Raw genomic sequence first — 16,600 nt, forward strand, 5'->3', positions numbered from 1 at the left:
AAATCTCCCCCCCCACCCCATTTGACCTCCCATCCTGAATGAGTTTTGCTGAACTCCAGACCTAGCTAACCCCCTCCTTTACAAAGCCGCGCTAGCATTTTTAGCGCTGGCTGCTGTGGTAACTGCTCCAACACTCATATATTTATGTTTATTAAAATGTTTGACTGCACTTCGGTTTAGCAACAGCATGGTTTACAAATTCCTATCAGCATCCGAGGTGTTACCGCCAGGGCAGGATGAACCAATAAGCCAAGTAGGCATGTGCCTATGGCCCGAAATGGTCAGGGGGGCCCAATGAAGAAAGGCATCAACATTGTTTTATCCAAATGGCGATGGGCCCCTCTAGCATCGATCGGCAACGCGGGTCCAACCCCGATCGGCAACCCCCCCATCGACGGATAGTAAGACAACCAAGCAACGCGGGTAAAAAAGGCAACGGGACCTGTAATTGTCCAAGCGGTAATGCTTGCTCAAAGCTTCCCTCTGACGCAGCTTCCTGTTTCCACCTGGGCACATGGTGGGGTGGGGCAGGGCAGGGAACCCAGTGTATTTGTGTGCCTAGGGGCCCTCCACAAATTAATCCTACCCTGGTTACCACCATGGCCTGCACTAAAAACGCTAGCGCGGCTTTGTAAAGGAGGGGTAAATCACTTTCTCTCACCGAAAATCATAGATTGACCCAATTTCATCAAAATCCTTAGAGCCGTTTTCAAGATCACAGTCAGAGCTCACTTTATATAATAGGATTGATTTATTTAAAAATTTATATACCGGATATTACCTATATGGTTTCTATAATAACAAGCACAAAATGTTAAACATTTATTTAATCTGCCTGATGCTCATAGGCACGAAAGGGTTACATATAGAAAACTGAATCAAATTTAATGGAAAATTAATATTACTATTTCAATTCATAAGCATATGATTCCTTTGGAAACTTCAGGGTGGATATGGTACAAAAAAAACACTAGTTATACATTCCAACACAGCAGTGGCTGCATAGATGTTTCAATAGTGTTTTGATTAATAGTAGCCTTAGGATAGTAAATGAATGATTCTTTCCAAATGCCTTGCATTATTAGTACTGTTTGGCAAGTGCTCATGGGAGAGTAAAATATGATAACATGGCGTGAAAAAATGATGCTTTTGTAGAAGCTCAGAGGCTGTGAAAATGACTTATTGTCCCCTGATTTACAATTATAATTGGCATAAGCAAAAAAAAAAAATCACACAAGGGGAGAATAAAACTGTGGAATTCTCTGTGCTTTGTGGTCTTAACAGCTCATTGTGTGGAAACAGAAGAAAAGGGAAGACGATTTCTGAAAGCCTGACCTCCCCTCCCCCCCCCCTTTTTGATGATGAAAGTAAGAAGGTGAGGGGGGGCACAGCCTGCCTTCGTTTTCACCCCCCACGCCTGACTGGCAGGAGAAAGCTTTTGAAATACACTTCCGAAGCTATCAGATCAGTTGTCAAGAAAACCCTTCATGGTTTAATTCTTTAATTTCAGGCCTCCGTTGGCTATTCACATAAGCAGGCTTGGCCAGGACTTCTAATGCTATTGCCTGTCAATTTATCTTAACCTCAGTCTCCCACTTTACTCTCTCATAGACAGAGCCTCTCCCCCGTTCTCATGAATTCTGATAGAATTTGACTTGAACAGCCCTGAATTATCGAAGATGACCTGATGCAGCCTGTGAATATTCATGAGCTCCCTGTTTGTATCGCCTTGCTTCTCGAATCAGGCTCTGGCCTGGAGTTTCATATATCATGTGGATCAGCACCTCATTACAACTTAATCCTGCCTGAATGGAGCAAAGCTTTACCTGTGTTAGATTAAAACAACGAAGAAGTGTATTTGCTCACGTACTAGGCCGAGCATATCTGCATTAAAGTTCCACATCTTCCACAGTCAAGTCGATTCATGCCCGAAGCAGTTGAAAAGTTTAAAGCTATAAATTGTTTTCTACTAAAAAATGATGTGCTAGTCTTTAAACACAGCCATGTAAATGGCTCCCAGTAGTCTATTGCTTCAGGACATAAAACATAAAGCCGAGGGGAAACTGTCAATTCTGCACTCAACTGTGTACTGGGAATACTGGTCAGAGATGTGCTGGGGAGGTTATACACCACACTGCATCCTCTCTTTGCTTTAACAAAATGGTAATTACCAAAAGATAATTCATGCTGCATTATACTAGTAGACTGCCAATATATCACTCACAGCTGTTAAATTTGGAATATTATTCATTTTCTAATTTTGCCCTACTTCCATTTCTCTTTGAAATTCAAATAAATCTACTTCTAGCTAGTAATTTCAGCGCCTGGTCCCTAGCACAGCTTTGATATCTTTTTTGACAGTGACTCCCTAACCAATCCCTCCCCCCCCCCCTCGAATATGTTATCCCCAATGAAAAATATGGAGACATTTCTTTAACTTGCTCCAGATTCCCTGCTACCTGCTGCGTGTTGAGTTCCCTGCCTACCTTGTCACATTTCTAATGATGGAGGATAATAATAATCATGGGAGGATGGGCTGGAGAGGGCTTCAATGGCTGGGAGGGTGTAGATGGCCTGGAGTAGGTTTTGACAGAGATTTCGGCAGTAGGAACCCAACCACAATACCGGGTAGAGCTTTGGATTCTTGCCCAGAAATAGCTAAGAAGATAAAATTTTAAAAAAAATTTAAATTGAATCAGGTTGGGCAGACTGGATGGACCATTCGGGTCTTTATCTGCCGTCATCTACTATGTTACTATGTCTGCTGCTAACAGCTATAACAATTATGCAATTGTGGTATTTCATTTATTACTACCTGTACTATTGTGTTCACCTCCCTGTTGTCCCTGTAGGCTGTGCTGTTTGCCCCAGATCCCGCTGTGTTCTCTGTTGCCCTGTCTACCTAGTCACACCAGTAGTGGCAAATGCTACACCCTATAAAAAATTACACCGCTGCAGCATTTTGTGTTCTGGTGATGTGTGTCACAGGCATGCATGATCCTTAGGTGTAGTCCTTGGGGGCAATTCCAGGAATGTGGTCTAGAACAGTGTTCTTCAACCACCGGTCCACAGAAATTTCCTGCCGGTCCACAGGGCCGGCATGTGCATCAGGCCCAAAACTCTGTTCTTCAACTGCTGGTCCGCGGTGCGATCGATGCATTGTTAATAAGATTATATTATGTGTATATATGAAAAATGAATGGAAAAGATAGTGTTACAATTAGGACTATGGGGGCAGGGTCTGGGGTGGAGACTGGGTAGAGATGGGCAGGGTCTGGCCTATGACTTAGCCCAGTGTTCTTCAACCGCCAGTCTGCAGACCGATGCCGGTCCTCAAAATAATTCTTTTATTTCTGCCGGTCCTTAGATGTAAAAAGGTTGAAGAACACTGGTCTAGCATTCTGTTTAGAGCTATGACTTGGGTCTCCTACTTTGCCTTTTCCAGTACTGTTTACCTGGCTCTCTTCCTGTTTGGCTTTTTATCTACACAGTACATTCGATGGTGACTGTGTGACAACCTGTTCCTGCCTATTGGGGGTCCAAGAAAAGGAGCAGAGTGTGCCTGGTCTTCAAAACCCTTCTTTATTGGTAGCTAATTAAAATATGTGCAGACAGTCTCAAAAAAAAGGGGCGCCACAAGTACAAGGGGGCACTCGGAGAAATTGAAAGGGGACAGGTTTAGAACAAACGCTAGGAAGTTCTTTTTCACTCAGAGGGTGGTGGATACATGGAACGCGCTTCCAGAGGCTGTTGTAGACAAGAAAACATTAAATGGTTTCAAAGAAGGTTTGGATAGATTCCTGGAAGAAAAAGGGATTGGGGGGTATAGATAGGTATAGACCATTGCTCAGGCAATGGGCCTGATGGGCCGCCGCGGGTGCGGACCGCTGAGCAGGATGGACCTATGGTCTGCCTCAGCGGAGGCAACTTCTTATGTTCTTATGTTCTTATCACATAAATATGGTGGATAATAATTTCAAATCATGAACTTCTTATATCTGACTTATCGAATCCTACTTCCATATCCAAAATCGGGGAAAAGGTAAAACACGGACCTTACGGACCTCGCGGATCTAAACCCGCACATTCTTATAAATCTGAGGTCCACGCCACTTTTAGTCTCAGCATAGGTTATGGCTCTGACAGACCTCTATGACACTTTAGCTCTGACAGATCCTAATGCTTTTCTCTCCCTATGCTGAGCCTAAAAGTGGCACCGAACTCAAGGCAAAAGTTTTGCCACTTTTAGGCTCAGCATAGGGAGGGAGAAGCATTAGGATCCGTCAGAGCTAAAGTGTCATAGAGGTCTGTCAGAGCCATAGACTAAAAGTGGTGGGGTGCTGGGTTAGTCTATTTTGGGAAGGGGTAAAATACAGACCCTACGGACCTCACGGATCTAAAAACGCACATCCTTAAAAATCTGAGATACGTGCCACTTGTAGTCTCTGGCTCTGACAGACCTCTATGACAATTTAGCTCTGACGGATCCTAATCTATGCTGAGACTAAAAGTGGAGCGGACCTCAGATTTTTAAGGATATGCAGTTCAGATCTGTGAGGTCTGCGAGGTCAGATGCACTGCAGACCTTTGCACACATTTTTAACCCCCCCTCAACCCTCCCCCCAGATATTTGCCAACCAGTGTCATATCGCGGGAGCTCTCAGAATCAGCACGGAGGGAGAGATCTATTCTAGAGGAAGGGACGATCGGGTTATAAGCAAAAGCCACGGTGCACCTCCTCCCTCCTTAGCCATTAGGGAAGGCAGAGCCGGGGTCCTGAGCTGAGCGTGCAGGGAAAGCAATGGAATAAGCTAAAAGGCATGTCAATGCACGGACTTGTCAATGCACGGACTTCAGATTTTTAAGGATGTGCAGTTTTAGATCCGCAAGGTCCGTGAGGTCCGCATTTTACCCCTTCCCATCTATTTTGTATTCTGGTTCAAACTTTGTTGTTGTTCCACGGTTGCCTGTACTTTGTAGGTTGCTTTTCTGTTTGAAAATAAAAATTGATTACACATAAAAAGTGGCACGGACCTCAGATTTTTAAGGATCTGCGGGTTTAGATCTGTGAGGTCCGTAAGGTCCGCGTTTTACCCCTTTCCTCCAAAATCTATTCTGGTGAAACTTCCCTCCTCAACTCCTAACCATCTCATAGGGCTCCTTTTACTAAGGTGTACTAGCGTTTTTAGCACGCGCTAAAGATTAGCATGTGCTAACCACGCGCTAAATGAAAAATAGTAACGCAAGCTCTATGGAGGCATTAGCGTTTAACGCGTGCGGTATTGTAGCGCACCTTAGTAAAAGGAGCCCTTAGTAAAAGGAGCCCTGCATTTCCCTCCTTTCTATAATACCTCTTTATGGGACCCTCATCTATATTAGCCATAGCAAGTATTCAATGTCCTAATTTGCTAATACTTATGGGTTTTATTTTCATGTAAATAATCCTTTCATCCACAAAATTGGTCACTGCTGCTCATTCCACAACATGTACTCTTGTTCCAATTCCACCTTCCTGGTTTCAAAACGTGGTCTGATTCCCCTGTCTTCCTTTCTGTGGAAATAGTACCTTATTTTTCGCTCCATAAGACACACCGGCCCATGAGACGCACCCTAGATATAGAGTAGGAAAACAAGAAAAAAAAACCATTTTGAACCAAATTGTGCATCCAGCCTCCCTCGCTCCCTACCAGGCTCTGCACCCAACCCCACACTCCTTGCCAGACTCTGCACCCTGTCCCCCCTTCCCTGCCAGGCTCTGCACCCTATCCCTGACCTGTAACCTGCCACCCTCTCACCTCTGGTGGTCTAGTGGTAGGCTTGGACAGGACGGATCTGTCCGAGCTGACTAACAATCCTCTTCCCTCCCCCACTCCTCCCAGTATGCTTTAATAACACAGCCCGCCTGCCCTTCCTTTTAAAAACCTCCACCCACTGGCCCTTCCTTTGAAAACACTCCCTGCCCCGCAGTACCTTTTTAAATGCCCCTGAAGCCTGGTGGTCCAGCAGTGTATGGGCCAGCAGGAGCGTGCTATCTGCACTGCTGCCTGGGCCCACCCCGCTTTCTGAATGGCTGAAGTCAGTTCTTGCAAGTCCCGTGACAACTGATGCAACCATTCAGAAAGCAGGGCGGGCCCAGGCAGCAGCGCAGACAGCACGCTCCTGCCGGCCCATACACCACTGGACCACCAGGCTTCAGAGGGCTTTTAAAAAGGTACTGTGGGGCGGGGGGTGTTTTAAAAGGAAGGGCTGGCGGGCCGTGTTATTAAAGGGTACCGAGGGAGGGGTCATCTTCGCTCTATTAGACGCACCCACTTTTGGGGGGGGGTGGAAAAGTGCATCTTATGGACCGAAAAATACGGTAATCTTGATCCTTCTATGGTGTTCCATTACTGTCTTAGTTCTAATCTTTGCTAATTATCCAAGCTCACAGAAAACATAATTTTCCAACAACTACGAGGGGCATTCAATAACACTGGTCAACACACAAAAAAAGTTTTTCTTTGCTACTGAGAACTGAAGAAGTGTTCTTGGTTAATTTAATGACACTGATTTCAGATCTGTAATTGAAATTCAGCTAGCACATCAGATTTCTGAGATACACGTTACTGATTTTTTTAGACAGTTTGCCATATTGGCGCAATATTGCGAGTATGAACTGTGTCCCACCAAACTTATGTGAAAACAAACACGAAGACAATAAGAAGACGTACAGCATATATTTACGCCTCTCTTAACTCACACAAAAGTGATGTCAGCATGTTCAGAAATGTTTGAGACACTTGCTTTTACGCTTGTACTGTACATTTGTCTCTCTTTGCAAGAACCAACAATAGTCTCCCAGTATTGAACTTTCCCTGATATCTGCTTTCCATCACCTTGATATCATGATGAAATCTTTTCCCATGCTCATTGCTGATATCACCATGATTGGGTGGGAAGAAGTCTATCATTAAGATCTTGAGTTAGCAGGTGAGGTTGGTTTTCATCCACTTCAGGTTCATAGAACTCCACAGCAGCAAATGCACATTCTTCATCTGAACTTTCGGCACATTGTGCTGCAGATGTGGAAGGAGGAATTAGAACTGGATTCTCCGAGTCATGAGGAACAGGTTTAATTACTGACAGGCAATCAGGATACACAATTTTTGATTTATTTCTCTTTGTGAATCCAGCAATTTTTGTCATGCAAAAATAACAGTCTGACTAATGATTTGTTGGTTCACGCCATACCATGGGTACAGCGAAAGGCATCTTCTCCTGTTTCTCATTCAGCCACTGTGTTAAACCAGAATAGCAGACTGCAGCACACATGAGGTGCCAACGCTTTATCTAGGTCGCCAGCCTTACAGCCAAAATACGCTTGTATGCAATTTGAAGTCTGCTGGACAGATTCTTTCGCTGATCTTGTGCAGTAAATTGTCTGCAGACATAACAGAAATTATCAGGATAGTTAACAGAACCTCGTTTGTTCATAATAATTATAATAGACAAAACCAAACAAAATATAAAAATTCACATGTAGAAAAAGCAGCACAATCACTTTTTAGTATAAACTTTCAAATTACCGGTATATGTGATCGATGCACTGTCCTAAAATGCAATATTGTGTTACAGAAACAGTAAAATACTGACGCTTCACGATAGCATTATAACAGTGGTCTCAAACTCCAACCCTTTGCAGGGCCACATTTTGGATTTGTAGGTACTTGGAGGGCCGCAGAAAAAAATAGTTAATGTCTTATTAAAGAAATGACAATTTTGCATGAGGTAAAACTCTAATAGTTTATAAATCTTTCCTTTTGGCTAAGTCTTAATAATAATATTGTAATTTATAGCTAAAGAGACATATGATCAAGAAACTGTTTTATTTTACTTTTGTGATTATGATAAACATACTGAAGGCCTCAAAATAGTACCTGGCGGGCCGCGAGTTTGAGACCACTGCATTATAACAAAAATGATATAAACACAAACTTAAAAACAGGATGTGATAGATTAAAAACTGTTTTCAGATTTAGAGTCAGCATGTGACCCTTGTGGCAGAACTCCAGTAGCAAAATGCTGGTTGACCAGTGTAATTGATCTATTTCAGTAGGAAAGAAAAGAGTTTTCAGAATTTTTTAATTTTTCAATATAGTCCCCTGATAGCTCCATACACTTCATACACTTTTCCTGCAATGACTTTAACCCTTTTGAAAAGAATTCTTCTGTTTTGACCTTCAAACCAGGACGTCACAGCTTCTTTGATGTCTTCATCACTTGAAAGCCACTCTCCACGGAGAGATTTCTTCAAAACTCGGAACAGGAAATAATTCGAGGAAGCCAGGTCTATCCTAATACAGGTTCTTCTAGTCCCGGTCCCTGGCAGGATAGATTTGTCCTTTCTAAAGGGAAAGCTAATAAAAACCAGCAGAAAAAAACCTTTTTCAACCTTCTCTTAGGAAACAGCCCTATTTCCCTGAGAGCAATCTGCAGCTTGGCCAAAGGGGGAGCCAGATGGAGGTTTTGCCCATGCTGATTCCACGCAGGTTTGGGTGGGGCTTCCACTAATATAAGGCAGAGCTTCAGGCAGGAGAGGAGAGGGGAGGTGAATGGAAGCAGGGAAGACAGAAAGAGGTACTAACCTATAGTAGAGCCCAGCCTAAAATGAAGACTGATGTGGAGATGTTGGAGTTGAATGAGCCTGAGCAGTTAACTCCACCAGAACTGCCAGTCCATGAGGAATACATAGAGGTATCTGAGGAACTACCTTTTTAGGTGAGCCAGTAGAAGCTATGGAAACCTGATAAGAGGGATAGTATTGTTTGCTTTGGGGTTTTGAATTACCAAGAGGTGTTTTGTTTTGGTTTTCTTAACATAAGGAAACTTTCTTTCTTCTTGAGAATAAGACTGTGCACAGGATAGAGGGGGAAATGTCCTTAATTGCTGACACCTGAGAACCTTTAGTGGCTCTGAAGCTGTTTGGAACATTTTGCACAGAACTGTTGAGTTTGCTGGCACAAATATAGGGAAGATATATAAGGTTGTGAGTGCAAGAAAGGACTGTTTAAACTGGAGATTTCATTTTTTTGTTTGTTTGGTTTTTCTCTTTTTCCTTTTTGAAGCCTATCTTTTACCTTCAGTTAGTCATCTGGCTGGGGAACTGCAAATCCTTATCTGTGTGTGAATGGGACAATCTGAAGTGACTGTTCAAGACTGTTACTGGTTGAATCTTGCTCAATGCAATATTTTTTTTTTTGGGGGGGGGGGTTGTTTGTTTCTTTTGGAGATAAACCTCTGGCTAAACATAGGGTTACCAGATGTTCGGATTTTCCCGGACATGTCCTCCTTTTCGAGGACATGTCTGGGGGTCCAAATGGCTTTTCAAAACCCGGCACAAGCGTGGATGCAATGCGGTGACATCATGCACTTGCATGTGACATCATCGCATCACACTAGTGCATGCGCAGATGCTGTTCCAACGAGCAAACAGGTTGAGGGGCGGAGCTGGGGTGGAATGGGACTTGACTCGGGTAGGATGGGGCGTGGCCATGGGTTCGGATTTTCATTTACAAAAATCTGTAACCCTAGCTAAACATTACAGCACTGAAGAGCAGGGCATAGCACAGCTGCAGGACAGAAGCTACAGAGGCCATCTTAACACCTACTTCTGCTGAGGTGTGTCTTTGCCCCCGGAGAGTGTGTGTTTTGTTGAAAGCCATATTTTGCATTTGCTTGATTGCCTTTTTGTGGTTTTTCAAACATAAACAAACTGTGGAAGCTACAATGTTCTTGACTTTCCTTTTATTTCTTGAAAAAATCTTCAAGCAGTGTTAAAAACTTGTCCACATTGATCACATTGAGATTTGACAATCCGTCAGGAATGGGGATAGAGAGATCCCACGGGGACGGGGAAAATTTGTCCTCATGTCATTCTCTAAAAGATCCTGCTGATGAACTCCCTTCCCTCAATTCTTAAAAGGCAAGAATTCTTTAGGAATTTCCTCAACCCCTGGAGTTTCCTAGTCAATCCTATTTCTTTTAGATGATCAGGGGCAGTGTCATCTTCTAAGTCAGGGGTGTCCAATGTCGGTCCTTGAGGGCCGCAATCCAGTCGGGTTTTCAGGATTTCCCTAATGAATATGCATGAGATCTATTTGCATGCACTGCTTTCAATGCATATTCATTGGGGAAATCCTGAAAACCCGACTGGATTGCGGCCCTCGAGGACCGACATTGGACACCCCTGTTCTAAGTGAATTGAGGGAGTCCTGCCTTCATAGGATCTTAATTCTAGAATCTTCCAACCCCAGTCAAAATGGAATAGAGCTTCCTCTCTATTTTAATCCAGTGGAGATTTTCCTTTAATATTTTCACTTTCAGTCTCTTTGAAGCTTTTAAAACCTGCTTTCTGGTAGGGAATAACAGCTGCTCTGTAACATGGGGCCGTATTCCCGCCATTTAAACTGTCTCTTACAGGGTTTATCCATCAGTTGCCCTTATACCTACACGGTTCATTATGACAGCTTTCACCACTCAGCATGGGGGTGCCTAAAAAAGATACCGTAACTACGTACGGTATATAAGTGCCTCCTTAGCAAGTAGTATTACTAAGAATTTACTGAATTGCCCTAATCTGAAAGACAGTGCTATACTCTTTATCATGCAAATTTTCTTTTTACTTCACTGTATGTATGGCTAATTTCTTCAAACTGTGGAATCCTGAAGGACATACTCATTAATTTACAAAAATCAAGCGTCTTCCCTTGAATTGATGAAACTTGACAAGTAATTTCAATCTAATGTTCACGGTGACTCTCTCCTCTCCACACCATCTGTAGGTGAGAAAACCTATTTTCTGGTGGTGACAAGGTAGCGTAGGAGACTCCTGATGTCTGAAAAGTGCTTTTGTCTGAAAGAAAAAAAAAAATCATAATATATTTGTAGCTGCCCTCTTCTGTCCAAATTAATTGCTAAAATAAATAGTGACATACAGTACTCCCCCCAAATTCATGGGGGTTCCGTTCCAGGAGCACCCGCAAATTTTTAAAAAACCACGATAATTGGATGTGGTTTAGGGGAGGCGGGAGAGGGCTGCAGGGTCGGCTTTCTCTATATCTTCGCACCGTGCAGGTTGTCCGACTTCGGTGATGCACTCCTCTGCCGGAGGTTGCTCCCTCACTGCACCAATGTCCTGCCGCCACTGGTCTACTTGCATTTCTGCTTTTTTCCTGGTATTCTTCGCCGTGCCGTGGCATGTAGCCATCAAACTTTTTCTGACTTTCGCCCTTGCCTTTCCATATTGACTTGCAATGGCGACTGCAGGCTATGAAGTTGCACACGGAGAAAGCGGCTTCATGGAGGGCTGGGTATTCGCAGCACAGGAGAGAAGTGCATGGGGTAATATGAAAAACGGTAATATTTTTGAAGTGGGGAAAACGCAAATGACTGGGGCTGTGAACACTGAACTGCGAGTTCGCGGGGAAGTACTCAATAGATCCACTCTGTAATGTTATCTGATCATTAACTCTCTTTGCTCTCAGGTCAGTAGCATAGAAGGGGGGGCAGACCATCCCGGGTGCCATGTCAGTGGGGGTGCCAGAACCTCTCCGCCCCGTCACACCACGCCACACTCGTGCCATTCCCCCATCCCATACCTCTGTAGATCTTTGCTAGCACGAGCAGCTTTTCCTACCTGTTGCTCACACCAGCCTGGTTCCCTCTAAATCACTTCTGGGTCAAGGGGCAAAGAGAGTGCTGGAGAAAAGCCACTTGCACTGGCGAAGATTAAGAGGTACGGCGAGAAGGGAGAGCGTGAGTGGGGAGTGGGGAGCAGGGAGGAGTGGGAAGACGCAGAAGGAGCAAGGGCATGGAAAGGAGGGCACAGGGGCATTGAGGGGTGCCACCGCCCCGGGCGCCTCCTACCCTTACTATGCTACTGTCTCAGGTTGCTCTAGTTTGGTTTCTAGATCCCTCCACATCATTATAAATCTCTGTGAAATATAAAACATGCCAGTTGCTTGCCTCCTTCAATCAGTCTTCCTTAGGAGTTAAGAACGGGCCATATTCAGATGGTGGCAATCAGTGTTTTCCTGACTGCTGCCAGCACGAAACCCAGAAATTCAATGCCATGCCATGTCTGGACATCAGCATTAAATTTCCAGATTTGCAGAGCAGGCTAACACATAGCCAGAAACATGATGGCAGATAAAGGACAAATGGCCCATCTAGTCTGCCCATCCACAGTAACCATTATCTCTTTCTCTCTCTGAGATCCCATGTGCCTATCCCAGGCCCTTTTGAATTCAGGCACAGTCTATTTTTCCACCACCTCTTCCAGGAGACTGTTCCACGCATCTACCACCGTTTCTGTAAAAAAGTATTTCCTTAGATTACTCCAGAGCCTATCACCTCTTAACTTCATCCTATGCCCTCTCATTGGAGAGTTTCCTTTCAAATTAAAGAGAGTCGACTCATGCGCATTTACATTACATAGGTATTTAAACGTCCCTATCATATCGCCCCTCTCCCGCCTTTCCTCCAAAGTATACAGATTGAGATCTTTAAGTCTGTCTCCATACACCTTATGATGAAGGCCACATACCATTTTAGAAGCTTTCCTCTGGACCAACTCCATCCTTTTTATATATCTTTGAAGGTGCGGCCTCCAAAATTGTACACAATATTCTAAATGGCGTCTCACCAAAGTCTTATACAGGGGTATCAATACCTCCTTTTTCCTACTAGCCTTTCCTCTCCCTATTCAACCTAGCATCCTTCTAGCTTTTGCCATCACCCACCCACAATCTGGCCCCTAACCACACCTACTTTGTGATAGGCACCAGCCTCGAAGTGGTAGGCACCTACCAAATTAAGTGTCTAGCATCCAATTAAGTGCAATTTATGTCACTTAAAAGGTGCTAATTGTTATCAGTTCCGATTAAGTCTATTGCACAATTAAGTTAGGCTCCTACATTGACTAGTCGTGCTGATGTAGATGCCTAACTTTAAGTGGAGTATATAGAATTTGCCAGTAAATGCACCCTAAGCTAATATTCTACTGTATTCTTGCTGACGTTCAAGTGTACTCGCTCTGCTGCTTCTCAGTATCTCTCCTCTCTTGTTACTCCCTATTCTCCCCTCTGGGAACTCCGCTCATCAGACAAGTCCCTCCTCTTGTACCCTTCTCCTCTACCGCCGACTCCCATTTCCATCTTTTCTACCTTGTTGCGCCGCAAGCTTGGAACAACCTGCCTGGCTCGCTAGGTCAGGCTCCATCTCTGGCGGTATTCAAAGCCAGACTAAAAGCCCACCTATCTGAAGCTGCTTTTAAATACTGACCCAACCAACATATCTGTCTATCTGTCTTTTAGCCCCCTCTCATAATTAGATTGTAAGCTCTTTAGATTAGGGACCATCTCTTGCATGTACTACTACTATTAATTATTTCTATAGCGTTACCAGACATACGCAGTGCTGCGCAGAGTCATAAAAAGAAGAAAACAGTCCCTGCTCGAAAGAGCTTACAATCTAAACAGCCAAGACAGACAAACAGGCTGTCATGGCTACAGTTAAGGGGAACGGTTAATCAGCTAGCTGGGTTGGAGGGCAGAAGAGTAGGATTAAGGATTGAAGACTATATCAAAAAGGTGGGTTTTCAGTCTGCTTTTAAACACAGGACGGGAAGTGGATTGACGGACAAACTTGGTCATTTATTCCAGGCATAGGGAGCAGCTAGATGAAAGGAATGAAGTCTGGAATTGGCAGTGGAGGAAAAGGGTACAACTAAGAACGGCTTATCTGAGGAACGGAGTTCTATGGGAGGTGTATAAGGAGAGAGAAGCAAAAAGAGATATTGAGGGGCAGCAGAATGAACACACTTGTAGGGCAGCAATAAGATCTTAAAAACTGTGTGCAATGACAGATAGGGAGCTAGTGAAGTGACTTAAAGAGAGGGGTGACATGAGCATAGCGAGGTTGGTAGAAGATGAGTTGTCCATATCCTCTGTCTAGTGTCTTGTCCCACCATATTAAATGTATTACCAAAATCTGTTGGTTTTTAATTTGTACATCGCTTAGATATTGTAATAAGCGATCCATCAAATGTAATTAAACTTGAAACTTGTAGCAGAGTTTTGCACAGATTGCAAGGGGGAGAGGCGACATTGTAAGAGACCATTTAGAAGTAGATTGCAATAATCTAAGTGTGAGGTTATGAGAGCGTGGATAAGGGTCCAGGTAGTGTGCTCAGAGAGGAAGGGTAGATTTTGATGATATTGAAGAGACAGAAGCAACAGCTCTTAGCAACTTGTTGGATGTGCGTAGAAAATGAGAGGTCGGAATCAAAGACCACTCCAAGGTTGCGAGCAGAGGGGACTGAAACAAAGACAGTATTTTTTATCGAGATGGAGAAAGGAGGAGCAGAGGGTTTAGGAGGAAAGAGAAGCAGCTCAGTCTTGGACATATTTAGTTTTCAGTTGACGGCAGGGCTTCCAGGCAGCAATGTCAGCCAAACAAGCAGAGACTTTTTCTTGGACTTGTATAATGTACAGCGCTGTGTGTGCCTGGTAGCACTATAGAAAGAATAAATTGTTATTGTGGTTGTAAAGATCATTCAATGCAGAGCAGCCTTTATACGAGAACACTAGCTTAGCAGGCATCACTTTGGCTCCTATATTTGGCAGCCATTTATAGAATCTAGTCCTTAATCCTCCATTACCTCAGGAACAAATAAATAAACACTTTAGGACATCGTTCTTTTCGATTTACAAATGTCTTCGCTTTTCCATTTGAGAACAGTTCCATCCAAATAAGTTGCCAGATTTCCTGCAAAGTATCACGCTATTAATTTTTCATTTTAGAAGTCTATGCATACTTGAACGTACCTGAGGGTCTTTAGCATTGCTAAATAGAGGAGCATAGTAATTGAGATTTAAATCAGGAATATTCTCACATCTAGATGCTGATGGAATACATTTTTTTGACTTAATATTTCCATTCCTGATCTCAAGGCAAATCAACTTCACATCTCAAATGGTGAAAGATTTTACATTTACCTAATGAAAGGATATTGCTAACAGTATGAAACGCTAGCTCATATCCATAGCAACCAATAAAGAATGTATAAGCACCAGTCTTGAGAAAATTGTTTCTCCAACAGGAAGTTTAGAGGAAACAGTGACATGAAAATGAAGGTCAACAAAGAAAAGATATATAATTGGACTAACTAAGGGACCCTCTTGCTAAAGTAGTCTCTAAAGTTTGCTCTAATTTCCATTAGCACAGGTTAAACTTTAGTAAAAGTGTCCCTTAGCATATTTTATGACTAGTTTTCAGGAGTGAACCCTCCCTTTTTCAGGCCTAAAGAGCATGAGCGGTCTAGAGCAAAAGATGACATTCCCAGAAAATATTTGAAAGTAATGGCGGCTGTTCCTTTTTTTTTTCCTTTTCAATTGAGTTTGATCATTTGTTTTCTCTTGACAAAGAAGCAAGAGTAAATTTCACAAGTATTTGAACCAACACTCTAAATCCAAATCCATACCCAGTTTAATGGCATCCAATCTCTAAAAGTCCAAGGTAGTTAACATATACTAAACAACACAACCAGACAATAAAGGTAAAAAATAAAAAAAAAATTTTAAAATTTCCATTTAATAACAAAAAATGTTTTAATAAAATAAATCAACTTGATAAAGCTTTCATTAAATTCTATAAAAATCTTTTCCCCTTATCTAGGGGACCTTTAACAAAGCCACATTAGAGTATGGGCTTAATGCGTTTTAGGGCTCCTTTTACTAAGGTGCATTAGGGCCTTAACGCACGGAATAGCGCGTGCTAAAATGCCACGCACGCTAGCTGCTACCGCCTCCTTTTAAGCAGGTGGTAATTTTTCAGCTAGCGTGCGCTAATCTTGTGCACGTGCTAGAAATGCTAGCGCACCTTAGTAAAAGGAGCCCCTAGCATGGGACTTTCCCATGCGCTAAGCCAATTTCTAATAAGGTAATATTTTAGCCATTTTTCAATTATTTTTTTCAGGTGATGCACTAATTGTCATAGGAGAAAAGTTAACACGGGAACATTTACTGCCTCCTATGTTAACTCTATATGCTAAGTGCTCCAATGTTAACTCAGTTAGTATGTGCAAATGCAAACACACTAGCTCAGTGGTTCTTGAAACTGTCCTGGGATAATATTCCAGAGGCTTCTTTGCCTCCTCTTACAAGGGCATACTATTTGCCAACAATGGCTGAACACAGTGAAGAACAAGAAGACCGAGAGACTCTTTTAGATAATTCCGGAATGTTAGAAACTTTGGATCATGAGGTAGCTAAACCAGCTACTCTCTTAATTACAGTGGCATTATCCCTGGACAAAGACTGGATATTGAAGTTGTTTTTTAAAAAATGGAATGAAGGACTTTCTTGGTTTGCATATTCATATCTTTACAGATGTTTCAAAGGAAACTAAAAAAAAAAACGACGCCAGTTTATTTTGTTGAAATCCAGGGTAATACGGATTGGAGGAGTTTTTTTTTTTTTCTATGCTACCCATGCAAATGCATTGTTAGGTACCATTCTTAAAATATGTTTTTTTTCGATCCGAGTCAGCTGATGAAATTTTT

General features: G+C 42.9%; 1 protein-coding gene across 3 annotated transcripts in view; it reads left to right on the forward strand.

Moving 5' to 3' along the window:
• Positions 1-8,592: 8,592 nt before the first annotated feature.
• Positions 8,593-16,600, forward strand: part of LOC117361897 — a 39,742-nt gene continuing 31,734 nt past the window's right edge. For all 3 annotated transcript variants that reach the window (XR_004539742.1, XR_004539741.1, XM_033947460.1), the window contains exon 1: positions 8,593-8,757. The gene's annotated coding sequence lies outside the window, so the exon portion shown is untranslated. The remainder of the gene's footprint in view (positions 8,758-16,600) is intronic.

Source organism: Geotrypetes seraphini, chromosome 6 (genome assembly GCF_902459505.1).
Source record: "Geotrypetes seraphini chromosome 6, aGeoSer1.1, whole genome shotgun sequence".
Lineage (NCBI taxonomy): Eukaryota > Metazoa > Chordata > Amphibia > Gymnophiona > Dermophiidae > Geotrypetes > Geotrypetes seraphini.